This window comes from Aquila chrysaetos, chromosome 13 (assembly GCF_900496995.4).
Source record: "Aquila chrysaetos chrysaetos chromosome 13, bAquChr1.4, whole genome shotgun sequence".
NCBI lineage: Eukaryota > Metazoa > Chordata > Aves > Accipitriformes > Accipitridae > Aquila > Aquila chrysaetos.
Genome location: NC_044016.1, coordinates 28,774,667 through 28,790,031, shown reverse-complemented (window position 1 = coordinate 28,790,031; position 15,365 = coordinate 28,774,667). Strand labels below are relative to the sequence as shown.

The window sequence follows — 15,365 nt, the reverse complement described above, 5'->3', positions numbered from 1 at the left end:
GCCACCCGGCATCGCGCCTCGGAGGTGCCGCCCGGCGGCCGCAGCCGGCCCGCCCTGCCACCGCCGGGCTCGCCGCGGGGCGGCCCCCGGGGCGCCCGCTCGGGCCGGGCCGGGCCGGGGGCGGTGGGCGGGAGGGGCGGGGCGGGGCTGGGCCCCGTGAGGTCAGCGGCGGCGGGCCAATGAGCGGCGCGGCGCGGCGGGCGGCGGAGCCACGGTGCCCCTCGTGCGGCGGCTGCATGGGGAGGGCGGCGGCGGCGGGCGCGGGGCGAGGGGTCCCGGCGCGCCCCCGCCCACGCAGGGGGCGAGACTGAAGGGGGCGGCGCCGCTGCTGGCCGGGCACAGGTGCGGCGGCGGCGCGGGCGGGTGCGGAGCGCCCTCCTCCCGGCGGCGCCCGGCGGGGGATGTGCCGGCCGCCGGGGGCGCGCCGCCCGTGGGAAGCGCGCTCCTAACGCCACCTGGGCGGCGCGGGGAGCGCTCGGCGCGGAGCTGGGCGGCGCGGGGTCGCCGGGCACCGGGCAGGTAGGAAGAGAAACGCCGGTCCGGGAGGGTCTGAGGGGCTTTTGTTTGGTTTTCCTCTCTTGTGTGCGGGGGTGCCGGTGGCGGGGAGCGCGGCGGGGCTCCCCGCGGGAAAAGTTGCGGGGATGGTCCCTGCGGCGGGGCGGCTTGAGGAGCCGCGGGACCCCTCGCCTGCTGCTCCCCGTCCGCCCGGGGCGGGGTGGGGGGGGGGACTGCGCTTGGGGCGGTGGAAGCGGCGGCGGCGGCCGCCGGGGGGCTCCGCGGACCGCGGCGGGGCTGCCCCCCTCCCCGCGGGGCTCGGAGGAGCGGCCGCTCCCGAGGACTGCTGCGCCCCTTGAACAGCGAGGCGAGGTGCCGGCCGCCCCGCCGCGCGCGCCCGTGGGCTCGCCCCGCCGGTGAGGCCGGTGGGCTCGGGGACGCCGGCCGCACGGCACGGCCGTCCCGTCCTGCGGCGGCTCACGGCGAGAGCCCCGGAGCACGGCTCGACGTGCCGCCGGCTGCCGGGCTTGTCCCGCTGGGGCAGTGCGGGAGCGCGCAGCGGTGCGCGGCTCCACCCCCCCTCGCCCCGCGGCTAGTCGGTGTCCCCGCAGTGTCCCCGCGCACTGTGTGCGGTGTCTGCTTCTCTCTGGATCGACGAGGTTCCTCGGGGCTGCGTACCGGAGTGCGGGCTGTCGCGCAGCTGGAGTTTGGGAAGGCATCAGTAGGCAGGGTGTGCGCTGCCGACGGACCCGCAAGAGTGTCTGAAGCAGAGCCCAAGTATTATTTAAAACTAGAGCTAGCCATATTCCCTTCACTGTGTGAGTCTCAGGGCGGGGAGACCCGAACGGGCTCATGTGTGCAGCGCTATGGATCTGCTCGTGTGGGTTTTCTTGGTGATTAACAGGCTTCTGATTGTCTGGGATTGCTTTTTGGAAAAATGCAAATCTGAGCAAGTATCTGTGCTGACCATATATAGAAGTAGTCACAGACAGAAGAACTGTAACTTCAATATTGCTGACACATGTCGAGAAACTTTAAAAAAAAAAAAAAGGGCAAACAAAAGCCGGGATGTGTCCCAGGGATGTTTTTGCCCAAGCAATATATTTTTCCTGTGTTTACACCTTACATTGAGGTGTGTAGGTACGAACATTTCAGTCAAAGTCAGTGAATGATACATTGATTTTATTTCATCTGCTTCTGTATGTTTAATCCGACAGTGTTTGGTTTGCCTACTTGTGTTGGACCAGGACTGCAGTAGGTAACTCTGCTTTTTCCAGAATGGAAGCCTGGTTTGGTGGCTTTCAGGACTGTCCTTCAGCATGGAAGCAAGCTGGTCACTTGTACGGTAGCAATTCTTCGTGGTATGGCAGAAGTATTGCAGGGTTTTCTGATGTTGTGTGTCCTAAAAGTTTTCATGTTTTATGCTTTTTTTTTTAAATTTTCCTTTATTTTTGAATAGTTCTGTTATTACCAGAAGCATTTATGTGTATGTTATTGCCCTGTAGAGCAATATGAAGAATACATTTTCCAGTGCTGAATCTCATTCAAAGTAATGTGTTTTTACTTCGGTGCTGTGTGCATGTTAACAGGGTAACTTCAGCTTTAGAGAAGAAGAATCGGTTGAACTGAAACACTGGAAACCATTCTCGTGGACTATTTTGGATGTAGCAGTTTTGCTGGATTTTAGTAGCAAAGCAATGAAATACTCCAGGGATAATCCAGTATGAAATTCATCTGACTTGCTGCCAGCTGTATGAAAACAGGTTGCAAGTTTTCTTCTTTTCTTCTACCAGCTGCACTCTGCCACCAAACCCAGAAATTCAGTTTTGTATCCTTTCACATTTCATTCAAAACAAGTAGAGCCTAATTTATTATACAGAAACTGTTGTGAGGTGCAAATTCACGTCAGTTTAAAGTAGATGAATAGTAACTTTCTGGAGGGAGCCGACTGAATGCTTTATATCATATATCTGTATATTGTCAAGTGCAATCCATTTTTATTTCTGTTACTGAAAGAAATTTAAATTTCATTTTACTCATAGTAATATAGTCTGCATCTAACAACTTATCAGTATATTTTAGAGTAGCAGTCTCAGAACTAGGTTTTCATGGTGAATACCAACCATGACCATATGAAATGTCACAAACACGGTGCTCAATGGTGTCTTAAATTACAGTTTTAAGTATTAGTGTTAAGGATTAAAATGCCCTGGTTAATTTGTAAGCTGGTCTAAAAAATTGTCACACTTATGACACTTCATTCTAAAGCCATAGTTGCTGCTTTAAAACTATCCAACCTCCCTTTCTTGCATTAGTATTTGGATTTTTGTCTTAGTGCTATGAATGTTTTCAGGATCAAATCCTGAAATGCTAAAGAAAAATCTTGTGATGACTAAGGTGGAAATTTCTTCTACATAAATACTACAACATTATGGTTCTTGTGTTTGTACTTTCCCTCTTCCCTCAGCCTTGATTTTAGCAGACAGAAAGCCTGAATGCATACTTTTTGCTGGCAATTACTGAGCTTATGCAGTGTTATGTGACTGGAAGGGGAAGGGGTGCAAAAGGTGCTTGACACTAGAAGAAATTTTAAAGTGATCTGGATGACCTTAATTAATTTTGTCCATTATCATACTATGGCTTGTTTGCCATTAAGAGGTGGTGCTCTTGGGATGAGACAAAGTATCTGTGAGATATTTGAATGCAATGAAGGGCTCTTTTCAGCGTGTGTGAATGTATGGTTGCTGAGTTTAGCACATAATATGACGGAACAGTTTACTAATATTATTAGTATCTCTTACTGTAGTGGCAGCTTTTCATTTAGTGAAGACGTATAATTAGGCATATAATTAAAATAAGGAGCAGTATGGATAAGCATATATGGGGGAGGATACGCAATGCCATCTCTCTCAGTATCCTCAGCTATATTTAAGTACCTTAGTTTGTGAATGTGTAACAGATATTAAAATGGATGTGTAAGCTTGGAATGAAAAGAAAGAGTCTGGTAACACCAAAAGTTGTCTGTTTTGCACATTCATTCAACAGTGTTGCTACATCCTCCATGACTTCATTCTATGTCTTCCTTCAATAAAAGAACATCAATTCTGCTAGACTGCACGGCTTCTGTAACGTGTGAAACTCTGTCAGTTAGAGATGCTGGGAGAGTGTATATCAACTATACCTCTAGATGCACAAACTGTGCCTCTCAGTCTATCAAACAATGAGTGTTGTAGAATATACACTGGGGTATGTTCCTGATAGTGTTGGGGTGTAAAAGAGAATAAATGAATTTAGTATAAGCCTGGTGTGCCATATTTAGATTGGGACTTCAAGCTCAGGAGTTGTTTATGTCTTATTTTTGTTTTAAGAGAGGATAACAGCATGCTGCGACACTTTCTACTCCTTGTGCCTTGGTTGAGTGCCATCAAAACACAACCTTCTGCATGCACGCCTGGCTAGGAGATTCAGTGAGGGCAAGGAAAAGCCATTCTCCTGAATATAAATTGTTGAAATTACTGTGTGTAAAATAGGAGAGGATGGAAGATTAACCCTCTCACCTATTCCGAGTATGTGGTTTCATGGTGGAAGCATCAATTAGTGTAAAGGAAGGTAGGCTTAAATGAATTTCTTCATTAAATGTTTGCAAGCTGAAGGCAAGGTCCTTTCTATGGTTGAAAAATTTTTTGAAAAACAAAACCAAAAGATGTAATTTGTATTACAGATGATAAATACTCAGTTGCTGAAATGAGAGCTAGAGGCAGTTTGATACTTCTGTAAATTAATCTTGATGGAAATAGTTACAGAGAAATATTTAATAATACAGCTACAGTATGGATTATGGGAAAATGCTTTCCTGGATACTATTTGAAAATGCAGCCACTTGTCAATGCCATTACCTTTCCTCCTCTGTTTTCTGTGCTTTCATTCTAAAGTTGGAGTAAACAAAGCCGTAACTGTTTAATTTAGAAAACTTTCCTGCAAGCAAATTCAGGGTTTTGTTCACTTACCCAGATGCAATACAGCAGTGTAACCACAGTATTACAGAGCTCCATGCAGCCCAACCATCTGATAATTTGCCCAGTCTCTGTTGTCAGCATTATGCCTGGTATTGATCTCCAGGAGGTTGTGGCTGCTCTGCTAGTTTGTAGGACGTTCTTGTTGGGGTGGTGACTGTGATTGAGGGATTCAGGATTGTCCAGTTACTTTGAACAGTTGATGGAATGAGTATTTCTGATTTTTTTTTTTTTCTTCCCCCCCCTCTGAATGAGAAGGCAGTGTGATGATGTGTAAGGATAATCTCTCACCATGTGTAGATGATAATCTGTCCTTCTGCATTCCCAGTGTATCCCCATAGAAAAAGATTAATCGTGACATACAAAAGCTTATAATACAAAAAGTCAGAGGTTTCCCTCTTATTTATAAATTCATAGAGGATTGAGAAATTGGGGGGGTGGGGAGCGGGATTAAAAAAAAATGCTTGTGGTTTCTAGGATATGCCTCTGTTGATGTGCCTCATTTCTGCTAAAGAAAATGATCTACTCTCAATGCGTGTGGTTGGCTATGGTGTTTTGTGCAATGTTGTTTGCCTGCTTAGCTCTAGCTGTGTCCATGTGCACCGTTCTGTCCATTACTACCTTCCTTGACAGCATTAGGTGTACTGGAGCCAGATGCCAGGGGCTTTTCATGGGCCTTGGACCTCCCTGTGAGATGTAAAGGGACCTCTTTTTGGGTCAAGTCTATAGAGTTGTGACAACATGCATTGACCTGCAGCCTCCTTATCCCTGCCTGTACTTCTCCTAAGCAGGAGAAGGCCCCTCCAGCATCTAGGATTAATGGGTTTTGAGAAATCTTCTCAACATTCCTGCATGAAGGTCTGAGGTATCATCTGTAGCATCTAAAGGAAATAAACATGACAGTTTTGAAGGGAAAAAAATGCTATATATCACCCACAGGGATTTATAAAATAGCTCTGAGGGGGCAATCTGCCACTAGCCATCATTTCGTTATGAAATAAGTAAATTTATTGTGTTTGGTAATTATGTGGGTTTCTAGTAGCAAAAAATACATTATTAAGGCTGTCAAATCATACTTTTAAAAAAATCTTACTGAATACATACTGAAGAAGCAAAGCATTTCACTTCCGAAAGCCTTGCATTATAAGCAGTTATGTAGAGCGACACTATTCTTTACAGGATTGAAATAGCAAGTCAAGCCTAAAAAAACCCCTCTCTCTAAAACCTTAAATACCTTCTAGAAGGTACTGGACTGCAACAGAACCAAATAATTTGGTGAGATAATAGCAGTTTTAGTGTAGAATATTAATTACTTCCTTTGGTTTCGTATGACCTGGAAAACACTTACCAGCTTCATGGCTATTACTCAGGAATGAGAGCAAGCAGGTCATTATCTTGAAGCAACATACTTGCATTCACTAAAAATGCAAAAGAGAGGTCTCTGCAAAACACTGAAAGAACAGTGTCAAATCCGTAGAGAAAAGTATTCAATTCGCCTTCCTTATACTAACGTAGAGGACCTTGTCCCACAGGGTGCCATTATGTGTGAAAGGAAACACATCCCTGTGCTCTTGTAGGACTTCCTGAAACACAAGGGAGTCTTGGTCCATCTTGGGTTATTCAGGCAGCAACATTCATGCTGCACATACTGAAGCACGAAATATCCATTATGCTTGGTTTTATAGCTGCAAGCTCTATATTGGTCACCTATGCAAAATCTTACTGCTTTTTTTGGCCAGAAGCCTTTTAGCACTCTCCCATGTTTCTCTAGTAAAAATTAATAGTACTAATTGCCACTTCTTTTATTATTAATTTCTGAATCAACACGATGTATTGCTATAGCAACAAATCCTTTCAAACTTCACTGCAGACAATTAGTAGGAGCATTTAATCTCAATATGTAATAAGCACAATAGTAAGAAGTCTGCAAAAGATTAAGGAACTTTCTTTTCAAAAGAAGGGGAGTAATGCAGGCACTCAAAACTGTCATGGAAGAACAGAATTTGAAAATTTTCAGAAATATCTTTTTATTAATCATCTCCAGTTGCTGTACAAAGATGCATATGTGCTTCTAACAAAATAATTACAGCATGCTGTGTCTCCTCGGAGATAAAACATATCACCCAGTGGAATACTCTGCAGATTTTTATCTCTGATGATGATGTTTCACCATAAACTGCTTCATCTTCTCTCAAAGCGTGGCTGTTCTTTGGCCCTGACAGTGCATGTGTGGGAAAACCCAAAGTAGGTTTCAGGAGTAGCTGGACATCAAACAATACAAATTTATGAAGTCAGAATTAGATAGTGCTTTTTCTCTACTTTTTCACCAGCTGAAGCATCCTTCTCTCTTTCATTGAAATGGATTGCTATTTGCGTTTTACCTTGTCATCTCTCTTGATAACAGGCAGATGAGGGAAGTTACCCATATATACACGCACACACACACAAATCGGGAGGGCTAAGGGGTGTGGAAGTGCCAAATAGCTGGGGAACAGGGGAATAAAATGGAACTGTCTTGGACTGCGGGTCCATAATTGGTGTTATTGTCTGTGATAGATTTTGAGGTAGTGAAAGCTTATAAATTTTTAGGGGGAGCTAAGTTTCTGAGTATGTTGATTGCAGTGGACACAGGCTGTATGAGAAGGGAGCATAAGGACAGGTGAAGGGTAAGAACAAGAAAACTGTAAATTAAGGAAATGAAGAGGATAGTCAAAGGAGGAGTAGTGCTTGTAGGAGGGAAGTCTGAAGGGAGTCTCCCAGGAGCCTGTGTCTCTTGCATATATACAGGACAGAGAAAAGAAGAAGAGGGAGCATAAAAACCCCAGAAAAATGGAACAACATGACTCCAGGTGCTGAGGGAAGAACATACCTGTGGCAGAGATCCTGGGAAGGAGGTGGCAGGTTCCTGAGGAGGAAGGGTCCCTGTGTGGGTTCTTGCTTCACCTCATGCAGTGGGTGTCTTCTTCATAGTGGTGCTTCACTGGATGTCAAGGCTGGCTCTTTGGTATATGATTAAAGTATGTTTCCTTGTATGTAGTGCCCCTGCCACCCACCAGACCTTCTTTGGTTCCGCTGGCCAGGCTGTTAAGCTCGCAAGTAATAATTGGTAGAAGGCAAGTATTGAAAATGCAATTGCTTGCAAGGCCACAGCTCTGCAGCTTTCTCTTGTCAGAACACCTCTTCTTGGAGAGCCCGCCAGAGCCCTTTGCATAATGTCAAAGTTACCATTTTCAAGCAGTCAAAGCTTGAAATCTCTCTTCAAGTTGTATCTCTTGGTTGTTCCTTTTATTAGCATAGTGGTCTGGCTTCGTCAACTGGGAAATCTTAAAGGAAATTCTGTAATAAAAGCTACAAGAGCATTACAAAAGTCTATAGTGAAGAAATGCTGAGCGTGTTTTACTTCCAGGATTCTTGGAAGACAAATAATCCCTGGAATATTTATGTATGTAAATATCTTTATAAAATACCTATTGCAGAAAGCATCTCCTGATAAACAGAGAATGAGCAAAGTCATTTTATCAGTGTCTCTTAAGGAGGACTGAAGAAAAAAAATTGGAGTCCCATCTTGAGTCTGGAGCTGCTGAGGTAAATTCAGGGAGATTTAAATCTAGTAAGAAGGCTTGGTGGAGGATAGAGTTATTTCAAATTTCTTTGTTTGTATTCTTTTTCTAGTTATTGTTTTGTATAAAATTATCTTGGATTTCCTGTGGAAAGAGATGGAAAAGTTCACCCTTAAGAGAAAGGGCATAGATTTTTCTCTGCCAGACAGAAAAAGATGATCTTTAGCATCTGTACGCAGCTTAAAGCTAACAAAGAATGACTTTAGGAAAAGAAAGAAAGGAAAAGGTCTACACTGGAGCAGACAATTGAATGGGCTAACCTTCAAATGCATGTGGAAGAGAAGCTTACAGGACTACAACTCTAGGGGTAAAGGGTTGTGCTGTAGAAAATAGTTGCTAAAAAGAATGCTGTACAATGTAAAGGGAACTAATATAAATAGAAGAGCAAGGAGAATAATTTGTAGCTCCGTTTCTGGAAACTGCAGTTCAGTAGCTACTGGCTAGTGATGACGTGGTAGGCAAATGTATTGGTCCTCCTATTCCTTGGTTTTAAACTGCAGTGTGATAAGGGAATATATCAACAAAACTGAAGACAGTGTTTGACTTGCCTGTTGATAGGCAGTCATAGGTATGTGCCTCGGATTATCAGATTTTTCCTTTTCAGTCATACATGCAGTTTTCACTGAAAAAGCATAATGCCTACTAAAACTTCCAAATAAAAATGAGTGACTATTACTTTTCCTCCCGCTCCATATCTCCATTCAAAAAATTCAGTTGTTTTGTGAAAGCAAGTACATGGAAGGTGCAGATACTTGTGAAGATGAACTGTACTTTTCAGAAGAAGCAGACGGTGTTTATACTATTCGCTACTGAGTCAGTAATTTTCATTCTCACTCAACTCAATGAAAGCTGTGTTTGTTTGCCAAAGGGAATGCTAAAGAGGCAAAAATGTGCAAGCAAGATTGAAAAAAAGTTTATAAAAATAGCAGTAGGTTTGTTCATCCTTGGAAAATGGTAGGAGATGAAAAAAAATAAAAGCAAAATGGATTTAATACAGAAAAAACTTTCAGTTAGTCTTTAAAGGCTGCCTAAGATGTGATCACTTTCTGCTGCAGCCTGTCTAGAAATTTCTGATTTTCTTCTGCGATTATGTTAGCCTGAATGCTTCCAGCTTGGGTTGGATCTCATGGATAGAACTTAAACTAAGTTACAGATCTGTGTGAGTTTGGACACAAAACTGTTGTGATTATCTTTGGGAACTGGTGAGTTTTTTGTGCTGATACAAAAATTTTAGATTCATACCCAGTGATCAAAGATATCGAATATTTATTTTACTGGTAAGAATTTCATTAAAAGTATTCATTGAAATCTAATTTTCATTACTATGATTCTGAAGATCATATTTTCATATAAGCTATGTTTCTCGTAGGCACAACCCAAGCGATCCATCGTTAAAAGCACATTCTTACAAGCTGCAAAGAAGAGACTTTTAAAGCTATTTACCTTTCCATCCAGTTTGGGGAAGAAAAATGTCATTTGTCATATTCACTTCGGCATTCAGTGTGATATATTGCCATCCATGAATAAAATATTGAAGCTAAATAGATGGCATGATACTTACTAGTGTATATTAGTCTGCTTCCCTGCCTCCTCCACAAATAACAATGCTAAGTTGTAAAATGAAAATTGTGGTTCTGGAAAGACTCTCTCTTCAGGAATGCTAAGCAAGCATGGATTTAGTTTTAGAGATTTGTACTAAACACTTTCTTGAATTAGGTTGAAAAAAATGAATTAAGTTGAAAAAAAAACAAATGTAGGACTCTCGGCCACTCATTTAAGTGTACGTTCAGTCTGCCATCCAGAAGTATGGTTCAGTAAATAGATACTTGGAGTGCAGAACCTTTGTGAAGCATTACATGCTGAAGCTTTTCAGGGCACTTGTGAGCAAATCTGCTCCTAATGTAAGCTGCCAGGAGCAGCTCTTGAATTATGGGTGTGATAAAATCAAACTTTTAAATGCCTGAAAGAGAGGAATGAGGATTATGCGACTCTTGTAGGCTGACAGCAATGATCAGGAGATCCATTAAGATCCAGGATATAGCTGAAGATGTTGAGGCCTAAAAAAGCAGGTTTGATCTCAAGTGAACTTAATTTGAAAGAAAATAATACACAAAAAAGCACATCTTGCCTACTTTATTCCCACAACATTAGCACACATACACCACTAACTTGCCGTCATATTTGCAAATTAAGAAAATGGATGTTCAAAGATAAATATGATCCTATATGTTGTTTCCAAGAAGAAAATACTGAAATTGAAGCAATCTGTAACATACTGATTACTACTTAATGTAGCTAAATGTCTGATATCTAACAGCTTGCCCATATTAGCATGCAGAGGTCTTATCCTTGTTATATCAGTTTGAAACTTTCCATGGTACAATGAGTCATATGGGTGACCAGTATCTTTCTCCGTGTCAGATCTCATCAATTTATTTCACTTGATATGTTGGTTGGTTGGTTTGTTTCTAGGAATGATGCATTCATTTTATAACAGCTATACAGTTTCACTTCTGCTTGTCTTAAATTTCGTTGTCGTTACTGTTTTTATAGCTGTTATGGAGAGCAAAGGTTCCTTTAAAAAAAAAAACAAACCCCAAACCTCATCCTTTTGTTTTTATAAGGTGGGAACATTTCCTTGATATCGCTCACGTAACGGGATGGGTAAGAGTTTATTTGCACTGTGTATTGATTTATATAAAAAGAACAGTTGAATACTGAGAACGCTTGGGTTGTAGCCTTTTGTGGTTGTGTGAGTTGCATGACTTTGATTCTGCTTTCTGTATTGTAGTTGGAATCGGGCATTGCAATGGCATAAGGAGAGTGTTTCCAAACCTTAATGTTGGACATACCAAAAAACTGAATTTCAGGATTGTTCCTTTCAATTACTTCGAATGTTTTTATTGATCATGTGTTTGAAACTGTGGCCTTTTTTTTCTTTTTTTTTTTTGTTGTTTAGCAGCTATTTTCCTTCATTATGTATTTATTTTTTACTATATTAAAAATAACTTTTGATGGCCTTTCACTGGGTTTTTCAATTGGTAATGCTACTGTTCCTGATCTCAGTGTAAACAAATGCAGGGCTTTGTGGATTCATTGGCAACTGGGTTGAATCTACAATATTAAATTATTAATTTAATTTCTGCATGGATTGTGGAAGGTCTTGCATTCATGGCCAGTTCCAGGTTAGTATTGGCCGTTGAGGGAATGCAAGATAGTTACCGTACTGTTTTTGACAGAAGTCCTAGAAAGAAATGTTTCTGTAAGAAATTTGAGAAATCTAGTGGTTAAGATGGTAAATTATGCTTGGGCCTGAGCATGTATACTAGAAAACATTAGTGCCGACACCTTCCTTCCCAGCCCCCAAACTCCAGTGCCCAGTCTTGGATTATTAATAATTAAGAGCAATGAATAGATGCAGAAAAGCTTCACTCATCATGCTTGGCTAGCTCATGCAGAAGGTTAAGCCTAGAAGGTAAAACATTAAGAGGAAGCACTATAGAAGTGTTCATAAATTTGGTGGTTGTATGTATACACCATCTTGCTGCGTTTCTGTCTTAAAGATGTGGGGTGACACCTAGCACCGTTAAACTAAAGGTTGGGGTTTTTGTTTTGGATTTGGACAAATTGAGATTTCAATTTAGCCTGTATTTTGCTTTCCTTTTGTTTCCTTTTTTAAGCTTGGACAATGAAAAGTATAGTTTTTTCTGCTCAGTTTTACTTGTGTATTTTCTTTATAACATTTTTTTCTGAGTTTTCCAGTAGCAGTGGTCCAAAAATCCTCCCATTTTTTCTACCGAAGACATTACCCTCTCCTAGTTAAAATGAAACAGAAATGTGAATTCTAGAAATACGAGGCCAGTTGGTCTCGTTTTGGCTGATGATGTGTGTGGAGTGTACGTGTGCAAAATATACTTCAAGGCCTGTCCTAATCAGCTTAAGCAAAATAAATTGAAATAAATGTCCCCAAACTATTTGCAGCAGTTAAATGATATTAATTTAAATGAGATTAAAGCTATAATATGCATAGCTATTTTCATGTGAAGATAAGCTTAAGCAGTATTCTTCCTCTGATCCTAGTTCAGAGTAACAACCAGGCCAGAACCCTTCATACGAGGATTATTATTTCACTTCTGAATTTCTAGTCTCCTTGGTTTTTGGGGTTTTTTTTTGTTTGTTTTTTCCTCTGCTGGTTAGCTCTATAATTTTTCCAAATATTCTTGTTTGTGTGTTATTTACAAGTTTTGTTCTGATGCAGTGATCCGTATATATATTAAGACATTTAGTTGCGAGAATCATGGAACTGGAACAAATATTCTAAATAGCTAATTAAGCACAAAATCATAAGAATAAAGGTTGTTATCCACAGCCTCAGGTAGGAATTTTTGGTTTTGATTGTGCTTGTTGATAGATCTCAAGTGTGCAAAAAACATGAATCATTGGGGAAACTTGAGTGAAATGCCACACATGGAATAGAGTTGAAGTTCTACAGATTAAACCCCAATTGTATTGTGTGTGTGAAGGGAAGAAAGTCATATTCTGAATTAGCCTGTAAGAGTGGAAGATCCTTGATATAGTATTACTGTAATAGGAATAGGATTAATTATGGATTTATGATGTTTTGGCATTTAATCTTTTCAGCAAAATTTAGACGGAAAGAATGCTGACTGAAAGCTGAATAATATCTAGAACAAAAAGATGAGCTGTAGTGACTTTTAGCAGTCAAGCAGTTTTCAACAGCTTTAACTTGGTGTTTCAATGATATTGATTGATTGCTAGACTGCATTATTTTGTAGCAAGGCTTTACCTTGCCCAAATTTCTGATTTGGGAAAAGAAAAAGTCATTAAAATATGAAAGTTATTCATGAGCTTGTACTGTCACCAGAAGATATAAAGTTGAATGTGCACAGTATGTTTAACTGAAAGGCTAGTTTTACTTTTGTAATTGTAAATATGGTGTGCAAACAGCTGTAGAAGTGATATATTGCAGCATTTTAGCCTGAAGAGCTTAATGTAAAGAAATGTGGGCTAGCGTCTGGGTGGGTATGAATTAGCCACGTCCCATTAGCTCATATTTACTTATGTCAATTTGTAGCTCCTCTAATGTCATCTTCAGCTTTGCACAGAACACCTACTATGTGCACTCAGGTTCTGCCAGCCCTGAGAATTTTAAATACCTGTAGCTGAAGCTTTTTAGGCCTCTTGGGGGGGGGGAAGAAAAAGTAGTATGGAAAGGCACTATGTAGATGGACTGTGTACCAACTGTTTTCTTTTCCTTTTGCACACCCTTGGTGTCCTATGCTTCTGCGTTCCTTCTATATTGTTTGTTGATCTTTCTGAGATGAAAGTTACTGAAAATGTAAGCTGAGTATCGCAGTTTCCATATTGGAAAAGCAAGTGCATAAGTATTGAGTTGTGAATTCCCGTGTTGATATTTGGAAGCTTTGACTGCCAATCCTGTATTTCAAAAGTTCCTTGAAATTGTTGTAATGAGAGTTGAACTTAAATGCACAGAAATTCATATGCTACAAAGCAACTTTATTGCATAATAACTTCAGTACAGAAACCTGAGAGAAATAACTCTGGACTGAGGAATTTGTTTACTCTTCTGACAAAGCCTGTAAAAATTAGTCAACTAGCTACAGTCAAGGGAACTTATCTGATTTTTCAGGCATGATCGATGGATCTCTGCAGTTCCATAACAGCTATATTACCACCTCAGAAAACTTTTACACTCTTTAGCTTAGACAGCAGATGGACACAATACCGTCTAATTTTCACTGAGTTTAGAGCTATGGGACTTCCCCCTTCCTGTTCCTGTTAATCCTCTCTGTTTAGTTGAAATTCAAAGAAGGGAGATGAGGACAGTTACCTGACCGCAGAGACAGGCTGGCCACCCAAGAGAGTTCAAAGCTTATAATAACTCTAGTTAATGGGGAGGAATTGGGGAAGTTTAAGTTTCTGTCATTCATGGATTTGAAGCAGCAGTGCTTTAAAACTTCAGCATTACCATTATGCCATGAAGATCTAGATAGATATTTTCAGTTTCCACGAGATGGTAGAAGTTGTCTGATAGTGAGGGCCTGGGAGCCTGGAGGCAATGGCAGATGTGAGATAATGAGAAATGGTGTTGAAATAGTTCACCAGCATGTATTCCTGACTTGGACACTTGTAAGCATTCACACAGGCACCTCTCAATGAGGAAGAAATGTTCAGATTGGGCTCCTGGAAGCCTTTGTATGTAATTGTAACATGACTTCATCATGGTAGGATGCAGCTGCATCTCAATATGCTTGTGAGTTTGTAAACTGTTGGTTACTAATGAATCCTTTATGCAAAGGGTTTCTTTTTTTGCCCTCTGAAAAATGGAGCTGCTAATCTGCTTCAACAAAAAATTCTTCCCCGCCCCAAAATTTGCTTTATTCTGTGGCAATTAATTCCTTGGGATGTCGACCACAAGGTGGGTCAAGTGATGATGTTTTTTCCGGGTGCTCAGCTTGAGGAAGTAGTTTGGAAGTGGGTTTCCAGTTTTCCAGCCATCTGTTAAAGCTTTTTTCTTGAAGCTGTTTGTTATTTCTGAGACTGCAGTGTATTTCTCACTAAACTATAAGGCTGTAATAGCCAAAGATTCCCCAAGCTGGGTTGCTGAAAAATCCTTCAATGACAAATTTAAATCAGTACTGCTATGTGTAAGTATAGCAGGTGTTTTGCCATTAATGTGAACTGTAGTCAGAACCATGTCACATGAGAGAAGTGAATTGTGTATGTTGGAGAAAAATTGAGAGAGTATGGGGGACTGTGGACTAAGGCATTTGGGAGCTCTCGTACAGGGGAAGAAAGGCAGAATTAGGGTTGATACTGGAAGTTTATAGGCTTTCTTTATACAAAGACATGGTATTCTAAATCACATAACAGATCAGAAGTGAAATGTTTTCTCCCTTACAGTCAGGGGTGGTACATTAGCAGGCAATTTTCTAGCTCACATTGCTCGTAGTGACAGGGCAGTTTTGAATTAGGTAGATTTGCCAGTGCTCTTCTGCCCAATAGCTGTTGCTGTAATCAGGGTGGAAGGAATTCCTCTGTATGCTCACGCAAATAGAGTCCACGTTTTTTTGTCTGCTTACGAGTCTGCTCTGTGCAAAAGGGATTCCTGTGCTCGGCCACAGTTGCAGACCGCTTCCCCACCAGAAGCATGGTAGTCTGGCAAGCCAGCAGAAAGGGTGAGAATGTGGACAGC

At 41.6% G+C, this 15,365-nt stretch overlaps 1 protein-coding gene across 2 annotated transcripts in view; it reads left to right on the top strand.

Annotated features, from left to right (window-relative positions):
• The first annotated feature begins 260 nt into the window (after positions 1-260).
• CHRM3 (cholinergic receptor muscarinic 3) overlaps positions 261-15,365 on the top strand; it is a 283,661-nt gene continuing 268,556 nt past the window's right edge. Inside the window, exon 1 of one of the 2 annotated variants that reach the window (XM_030036073.2) lies at positions 261-342. The gene's annotated coding sequence lies outside the window, so the exon portion shown is untranslated. Of the gene's footprint in view, positions 343-378; positions 520-15,365 lie in introns of those variants that run through there. The other variant, XM_030036069.1, reaches the window with a different exon arrangement.